This window comes from Sphaerodactylus townsendi, linkage group LG08, assembly GCF_021028975.2.
Source record: "Sphaerodactylus townsendi isolate TG3544 linkage group LG08, MPM_Stown_v2.3, whole genome shotgun sequence".
In the NCBI taxonomy this organism is placed as follows: domain Eukaryota; kingdom Metazoa; phylum Chordata; class Lepidosauria; order Squamata; family Sphaerodactylidae; genus Sphaerodactylus; species Sphaerodactylus townsendi.
The window spans coordinates 82,733,028-82,741,210 of record NC_059432.1 but is presented as its reverse complement, the minus strand read 5'-3'; the positions used below and the strand labels follow the sequence as shown (position 1 = coordinate 82,741,210).

The following is an 8,183-nucleotide window of genomic DNA, read 5'->3' as shown; positions in this document are numbered from 1 at the left end:
TCAAACCAGGTTCTCCAGATTAGAGTGCACCTGCTCTTAACCACTACACCACGCTGGCTCTCTCCTAGCTTGGATTATTATTGTTGCCTCCCTATCCCTCCATCTATTTACTGTGCTATATTTTTGTGCTAGGATACATGTGACCCACCATGTACAGTAATGCCTGGGGCTAGTGTTGTTAAGCACTAAGAGGAGGAAGGAGATGCATCTGCTGGGCAAGTGTGGTAGTGATGCCAGAATGTTCCATGAACTTTAACTCTAGTGTCCCACAATAAGCTCAATGTAAGGTATTACTCTTAAGTGTGCGGGTTCTAGACCTAGGTGGGCCATATGTCCTAATTTCCCTGAAGATAATGGGGCTCTCCTTTCCAGAGGTCTGTCTGAAGACCTCTTTTGAGAAAGACCTCCACACCTTCGCCTCTACGCGGGGGAGGGGCGCATTTACCGGAGAGGGCTGAAAGGGAAACACAAACAGCGGCGCCATTTTCTCACGGAGGCGGCGCTCAGCGACGGCTCCTCCTCGCAGTCAAGGAACAAGCGCCCCAGTGTCTTAGCCCCGCCCTCCTCTTCTGAGTGGCCAGCTGGTTGTGTACACACAGACCTGCGCGCCAATGGGAGACGGGAGGTGCTTTACCTCGCGCGAAGCCATCAGCCAATGAAGGAGCCCCGTTACCAGACGCCGCCAAGCTTGTGCGGGGGAGAACGAGCGAGCGCCTGTCGAAGGGGAGAACAGTTCGTGGGGCGGCGCGCGGCGGCGGCAGCGGCGGCTTTGAGGTGGGCAAGATCCTGAAGTCGCGCGCCGTCCTTCGCGAGACTCGCTCGCCTCACCCGCGGGGTCGTCAATTCCCGCTTTCTTTCACTTTCTCCCCACATAAACTGGCGTGTATGTTTGGGAAACCGTCGTTAGGTACGCCGGGCCCCTCCTTCTCCGGGGGGTCTTTGAGCAGTGAGGTGCTTCCGACGACTTCCCACTCCAGCCCTTTCCGGCGCGCTTCGAGCTGGTGGCAGCTCTCTGCTGAGGTGAGGGGAGGCTCGTCTTTCCCACTTCCGCGTCCCCTCCTCTTCCTCCAGCTTTGGCCGTTTGTTTTCCTAAGGCTGCCTGCGCTTCGACGCTGCTGGTCGCCCTCGTCAGTTTTTTGCTTCTAGGCTGTTGTTTTGTCATTCCTTCCCAGTCGTCCGTTCAGCTTCTTCTTGTGGAGAAATAAGCCCCAGGTACGTATTTCACTTCACAGTCAGGGCCTCGGCAATAGTGCCGCCCGGCTCGGTCGCAGGGGCCTCTGGTAGCGTTGCTGCCAGTTGCAGAGTGCGCGCCTCGGTCTGTGCCATTTTCTCGCGGACCAGAACTAGAGGTTGTTTGTGAGGTTTGCCTCCTTGGAGGTCTGACATTGACAGCTTTGTTACAGATATCGTGATTGTGCTCATGGTTAGATGAAGAACCTGTCCCTAAACTGATACTGCCTGTGTTGCTTCATGGGATAGTAGGAGGGGACCCACACACCTAAAGTTGCTTCAGCCCATCTGCACTGGAAGGCATTCTGGATCTCTTTTCAACAACTTCATTTATTTTGCCTTGAGCCTTCTTGTAATGGACGTTGGTGAAATACTGTCTTTTCAGTCTGATTCAAAAAACGAGTGCTTGGAAAGTAATGTTCACCCAGTTGAATTTGACTTTCAGTGTTCCTTTGGTTTGGTTGATGTGCCAGTAAACCCATGTCTGTACGTCCTTCTAGATTAAAATTGATCTTAGACAATGTTAGCTAAGGAAATAGTTCACAAACTTTTGGGTGGGATGGGCAACCTGATTCCTCTTTTTGCTTGTTCCAGCCCAGTGCAGTTCCAGACTTCCATTCAACAGGTGATGATGCAACTTTCTTTGGTTACTGTTATGTGTTACACATATGCTGCTTTGTCAAGCATATGTGGATTAGGACAAAGTAGTATTCCCGATTTGTAAGAGTTGTACTTCTTTCCCTGTATCTTATATCCTTTTAATTTTTGCAGTTGTTTATCCAGTGCTTTGTCTTACAAATTGAAAGCCTATGGACAGATTGATTTAAAATGTTAGCTGCCTTTCTTCCATATGGAGTTCAAGAGTGCTTACAATATAGATAAAATCCATAAAATTAAGTACGCATCCATTGAAATCCAAATTTTAAAAAGCTGTTTAGGAAATGCAACCCTAAATGAAACTGCCTTCAACTGTCTCCTAAAAATAAAAAATAGGTCAGGTGCACCTTTCTGGCAGGTTGTTCCATACTCATGGGGCTGCCACTGAAAAGACCCACCTCTCATGTACCCACCACATAAGATTTTTTGATTGATGGGACAGTCAGGATGGCCTCTCCTTGTAACCTTAAATTTCCAAGCAGGAACATATGGGAAAAGACAGATACCCCATTCTCAAGCCATATAGGACTTTAAAGGTTAAAATGAACACCTTGAATTGGGTTTGGGAGCAAATCAGTAGACAGTGTGGTTGCTGTAGATGTTGGAGATCACGTGCTACCATTAGCTGACTTGAACATACCATCTTAACTGCAGTGTTCACTAACTGCTACTTCCAAAGAGTCTTCAAAGTTAGCCCTACATATAGCACATTGCAGTAGCATCAGATTAGTCTATATGTAACATAGGTATGGATCACAGTGTATCATCTGACTGACCCAGGAGTCAGCACAATTGATGAAGATGAAATCGGGCAAAATCACTCTGAGCCACTGGAACAACCTGGCTTTTTAAAAGGTTTCTGTAGGAAATCTGTGTTTTTAAAAACACAATAAAATCGAGTAGCTCATGAGCTCTCATTTACATTTGTGAATTAGATGACCACCTGTGAAGGAACAGACAGCGTCAAAGAGGAGTGGTTTTATTTTGGGTTGTTTACCACTCACTATGTCATATATTAGACTTTGGATATTACATTTATTTTATTTATTGTAAGGACTTTCAGCCAATCACAAAAAATAAATGCTCAAGACAATTAACTAAGTAAAAAAAATGAATCCAGTAGTTTGTATTAAATTTGCAGTGCAATCAATTACATGACAATAAATACATAACTTTATAAAAAGGAATAATGTACAAACATCAAGTTGTTGCTTCATGTTTACAATGAAGCATGATTTTTACCATATAACAGTGATTCTACCAGAACACAAAACATAATACATTCTTCTCCAGGTTTGTTTTGAAGATGAGAAAATAGAACTTCAGTAAAGCCATGTCAGTAGCAGAAATTCTTGCAATATATCTGCTCAAAAATATATAGAATTCTCTCCCATCTTGATCCTATCCAGGCATAAGGCACAAGAAGCAGGAAATCAAATAACATGGTGTTTGATGGTCTGTATGGTGAGTCTTGCAGCATTAAAAGTATTTGATTCATCTACATTGTTACCCCTTTTTAATTGAAAATTGACTCGCTACAGAAAAGATGTCGAGACACTGATGAAATATTCAAATTGAATATTTTATGTTGCCTGTACAGATTTATTCCACAGAACATTTGATCACTGGGTTTTTAATTTGACCTTCAGTGAAAACTGTATAGAAACCTGAAACCTCATGTTTTAGTGTGCTTCTGTGGTGCAACCTATATGGTAGCAATTAACAACAGATAGAAAGCTATACTTAGAGATAAACTTCAAGGGTTCTTTCCTCTTAAAAAGACAAGAAGTCATAGCTGACAGTGAAGTCATACTGGCTGGGTTTTTGAGCTGTTCATAAGACTGGAAGAATTGTGAGAATTAACTGAGAATTAACTAGAGATCAGTCTAGTGAAATAATTGATTTTGGTGGACTTTTAAAAAACAGTTGCTCTTCAAACAGTTTACTTTTTGAGAAATTTCCAGTAGTTCTTTTTCTGATATCTCTTAAGTTTATATGTATTAATATCACTCAGTGTTTTCAGTCTGTCATTCCAGATCACTTAAATTGCTTAATGCCAAAATCCACAGTGTTCAAGCAAGTTTCTGTGTTTTTCGTAGAAAAGATAGATATGTTTTAAAATGATATAAACTGTTTTGAATGTTGTCCTCTGAAAACTGCTTTTTTGCTTTCTATCTTCCAGGCTAATGGGTTGCTGTTGTGTTTTCATGATTGAGTGTATGAATGTCTCTTGAGATAGATGAAATGGCTGTGTTTGCTTTTGAAGGTAAGGATCCCTGTCTTCACACACAAGCTTGGTTATGAGCTGAGAAAACCCTGCATTTGACCATCACAGTCTCAACATAGCTAATTTAGTTTTATATGATATTTGAACACAGTCTGCCGAGAATCTGCAATCATTTTGCAAGACAATCCTCTGCATGTTCCTTCCTCAAAGCAGCATAGCTTTGATTTTACATACTTATCCATTCCTATGACATCATCGGTTAGTACTCTGATTCTCCATTCTTAAATCAGATTTGTTTACATTCCTGTGCATTACCACTTTGCGTTAAGAAGAATAGCAAAGTGTCAGATGGCAAAATGTCAGTGATGAATATGGTGGTAAGGGGTGAATGACTGAATGTAGTTGCTGTCCTGAAAAATAACTGTGTGATAATTCAAGAGTTGAGGAAGAATGAACAGAGACAAGGTTCTTCAGGTAGGGAGAAGTTTTAAAAAAATAGGCTTAGAGAAAGAGCTCAGGTAAATCCAGCTGGAAAGAACTACAAGTAGAGCTCACCAGTATGGTCCAATTTCCATATATATCCCTATCATCTGATGGGTATCTTGCTAGCATATCTCATATTTTGTGTAATAAATATAGATATATATTTCTGTTTTTCTCTGTAATTCTACCAGCAGTTAAAAGATTTCTCACAAATGATGTCTTGGCCAGTTGAGTTTCCTAACAATTTCTAAGGAAACGCTGCTATAAAGACCACTAATAACAAACAACTTGAGAGATAATATATTATGTTTATTTTACTTTGCTTAGACCAGGGGTAGGGAACCTGTGGCTCTCCAGATGTTCAGGAACTACCATGGCCAATTCCCATGCTGACAGCCCCTAGGCTGCATGGGAATTGGCTAGTTCCTGACAGAAACTGATGAGCCTATGTTCCCTACCCCTAGGCTGATTCCTAATAGTCTCAACTCATTCATTTATGCCTCTATTGCATCTGTCAGTGCAGATCTATACAATATCTTGCTATATCAGTTAAAATCATACTGAGAGAAACCAGCAGTCATTCACAGACAAAAACAATGGGGTGTTAACCAAAAGCCCCACAAATTGAACTAATATAATCTGGACACTTCAGAAGCATGGGCAACTTTGGCAAGATCAAGTGTACTCAGGAAGAACCGCAACTGCTAAACAAAATGAATTTGGTAGAGCTTATCTATTTGCTGGTTGGGCACTTGCCTATAGAGCAGGAACCTCTATGGAAATAGTTCTGTATCATCAGCCTCACAGTATAATTTGCTGGAACTCCTGTTATGTAGCTGTCCTTGGAGGAAGCGTCTAAGACAGGAAGATAGTTGCCACTTTCTTTCTCTTGGAGGCATTAACAACTCTCTGGACATTAATAATCACTTTTCTTCAATTAAATGTTTTAGGGCAATGATTGAACATGTAGGAAATAGTAAAGTGTAGGTAAGCTGTTCCCAAGTAAGTAGCATCTTTCTCAGTTTGAAGGATGATGTTGTATATAATGAAGCGCTTAAGTAATGTCATAATGGTCTTATTTCTATGAGCTAAATTATTCATTGATTTTTCTATGTCAAAAATCTTTGAAGTCTGTTGTGTTGAAGTCGATATTTTATAAATACGTTATATTCTCATCACTTTTTCTAAAGCCCTTAAATGTGTTACTTGCTTTGTTTCTATGGAAAAGAATAGCTTATCTCAAAAATGTTGGTTCTAGTTTCCATAAAGATGAGCCACTGTTACTCTTCAACCAGTAAATCATGCAGTTGTGCGTAGTAGATAACATAAAACTACCTGAATCCAGCTAACCATCTCTTCTACAGTGAGAGAGTTTGCATTACTGGATAGGCTTATAAGTCCAAATGGAATAATTAATTATGGATTGAATATAAGAAATTGCAGCTTGAGTATTTCATTTGTAGGATACATTACCCAGAAAGTTACAGTCCTCTAAGGATGAGTCAATTCTTTGATGTTTAGGTTCAGCAATGGTTCTTAATTGTGGTAGATAAATGAAACTTCTATGTTTAGAGGCAGAGCATTTCTGAATGTTAGATGTTGAAGACAATTGGAGAATAGTCATTGCATTTACATCCTATTCGTGAGCTTCCAAGCAATCTAGATGACTCTGGTTGAAAATAGAATTCTAAATTAAAAGGATCATGGCCATTAATATTTTTAATTTACTTTAACTGTATTTAAAGCAACAATTTGTTTTATGTTGATTTAATTTGAGTTCTGAGCAGAGTCCTGAGTGTTGAAAGCTTAACTTAGCTGAGCCTAGCATGGAACAGGCACCCCCTCCCCCCGCAAACTCCTTGTGGAGTTTGGGGCAGGGTGAGGCTTGCCCTAGGTGCCTTTTTTGGCAGATGCACTCCTGCCCCCCTTCCTCTGCAGATCCCTACTAGGCTGTTTCTGAGGATCCACTAACTTAGAGTTACAACATTTTAGAGCAGGGGTCCCCAAACTTTTTAAACAGGGGGCCAGTTCACTGTCCCTCAGACTGTTGGAGGGCCGGACTAAAAAAAAACTATGAACAAATTCCTATGCACAAATGATTGTAAAATGTTTGATTTCACCTTTCAGCCTTTCTGTCATGGTCTATTTTTAGAACAGTGACCAAAGTATGTCAAGTACAGGGTGGGCTCCAAATATTGTTGGGGAGGCTGTGGAATACCTTCCCCTGTAAAAAAAAAAAAAGCAGAACTTTCCCAATGAAGCATTCCATCTAACCCAGGATCAGGTATCTTCCTGGGTTATTTCCCTGAGCAGCCAGCTGTTACCCCGCCAGCCTGGCTGATGCCAATGGGAGTGAGGTGGAACAGAAAGCCTGAGAGCAACACATGGAGAAGCCGAGAGGGAAGGGCGGAGCAGGCGTTGCCACATGTAAGGTTTCCAACTCTGGGTCAGAAAATGCATGGAGATTTGGGGGTGCCATCATGTAACTGAAATCAACGGCTGTTGGGGCCAGTTCCTCATCTCCCTCGAGCCTCCACTGCACATGAATGGAGCCATCGCTGCCATGCCTGGCGGGCCGGATAAATGCCTTCAGGGGGCCACATTTGGCCCCCGGGCCGTAGTTTGGGGACCCCTGTTTTAGAGTGTTCAGTAGACTGCAGCAGAAGAGTAGTTCTGCTGCTGCTAAGAAAAGGCTGCTTAATTTTTCTTAATAGTTTGGTTGGATACAAGCCATTATCTAGTAATCCTTACAAAAACATTGTAAAGTGGATCAGTATTGCCATCTCTAGGGTGTAAGAAACTGAAAAACTGTGGTTTGCCTAACCCAGCCTCTCCCCCCCGCCCCCCAGCAGGGTGCCTTTGGACACTGTGGCACCCACAAACACCTTTCCTGGTATCTTCCAAGTGTTTTTGAAGGGGGTGGGGATTTTTCTCAGCAGGTGTCTGGTTGGCCAATGGAGATTTGATTCACTGCAGAATTTTTTAAATGTTTCTTTGCAAGCAGCTGCTGTCACAACACAAGGATCTTCAGTGTGTAACTGAAGGTAAGCTTCAGCAGCCATTTAATGGCTGTCTCTGCCTCCTGAAGTAGCTCTTTTGCAGCAAGCATTTTGTGACTGCATCATACCACGTTGTGCAGAACTTTAAAGGTGTAAAAAGGTTGGGAACCACTGTCCTAACCTACGGCTACCTGTGAGTTCCAAGAAATGGTGAGAGTGGCTTCAGGGACATTTGAGTTTATTTCTGGTCACCTTTCCAAATTTCCAAGTAAATTGTTTTATAGTTGATTTTGTTAGCAGAGTTGCCAACTGATGAAAAAAAACCCTGACCTAATGAGGGGTTGATCTGAAGCAAGCAGGCAGAGCCTTATTATAATGCAGAAATCAGCATTAATGTCTGCAGAACAAGCTGCTGTTGACATGTTCTTTATCTGACTAAACAGAGCACAGTGTAGAAAAACAGTCATTTTCTACTACAATAAGATATATTTTTAGAAATGCAAATAGTTAATTCTGTATTAGAGTACACATTTCATGTTCTTATCCAACTAAATTTCAAGCTTCCTCAAATGAACTGAAAGTGAAAA

At 41.7% G+C, this 8,183-nt stretch overlaps 1 protein-coding gene across 6 annotated transcripts in view; it reads left to right on the top strand.

Annotated features, from left to right (window-relative positions):
- Positions 1–644: 644 nt before the first annotated feature.
- Positions 645–8,183, top strand: part of TFDP2 (transcription factor Dp-2) — a 45,409-nt gene continuing 37,870 nt past the window's right edge. Inside the window, exons 1-4 of one of the 6 annotated variants that reach the window (XM_048506520.1) lie at positions 691–1,212; positions 1,825–1,855; positions 3,297–3,351; positions 4,070–4,153. The gene's annotated coding sequence lies outside the window, so the exon portion shown is untranslated. Of the gene's footprint in view, positions 1,213–1,824; positions 1,856–3,296; positions 3,352–4,069; positions 4,154–8,183 lie in introns of all 6 variants that reach the window. The other 5 variants (XM_048506522.1, XM_048506521.1, XM_048506518.1 and 2 more) reach the window with 5 other exon arrangements.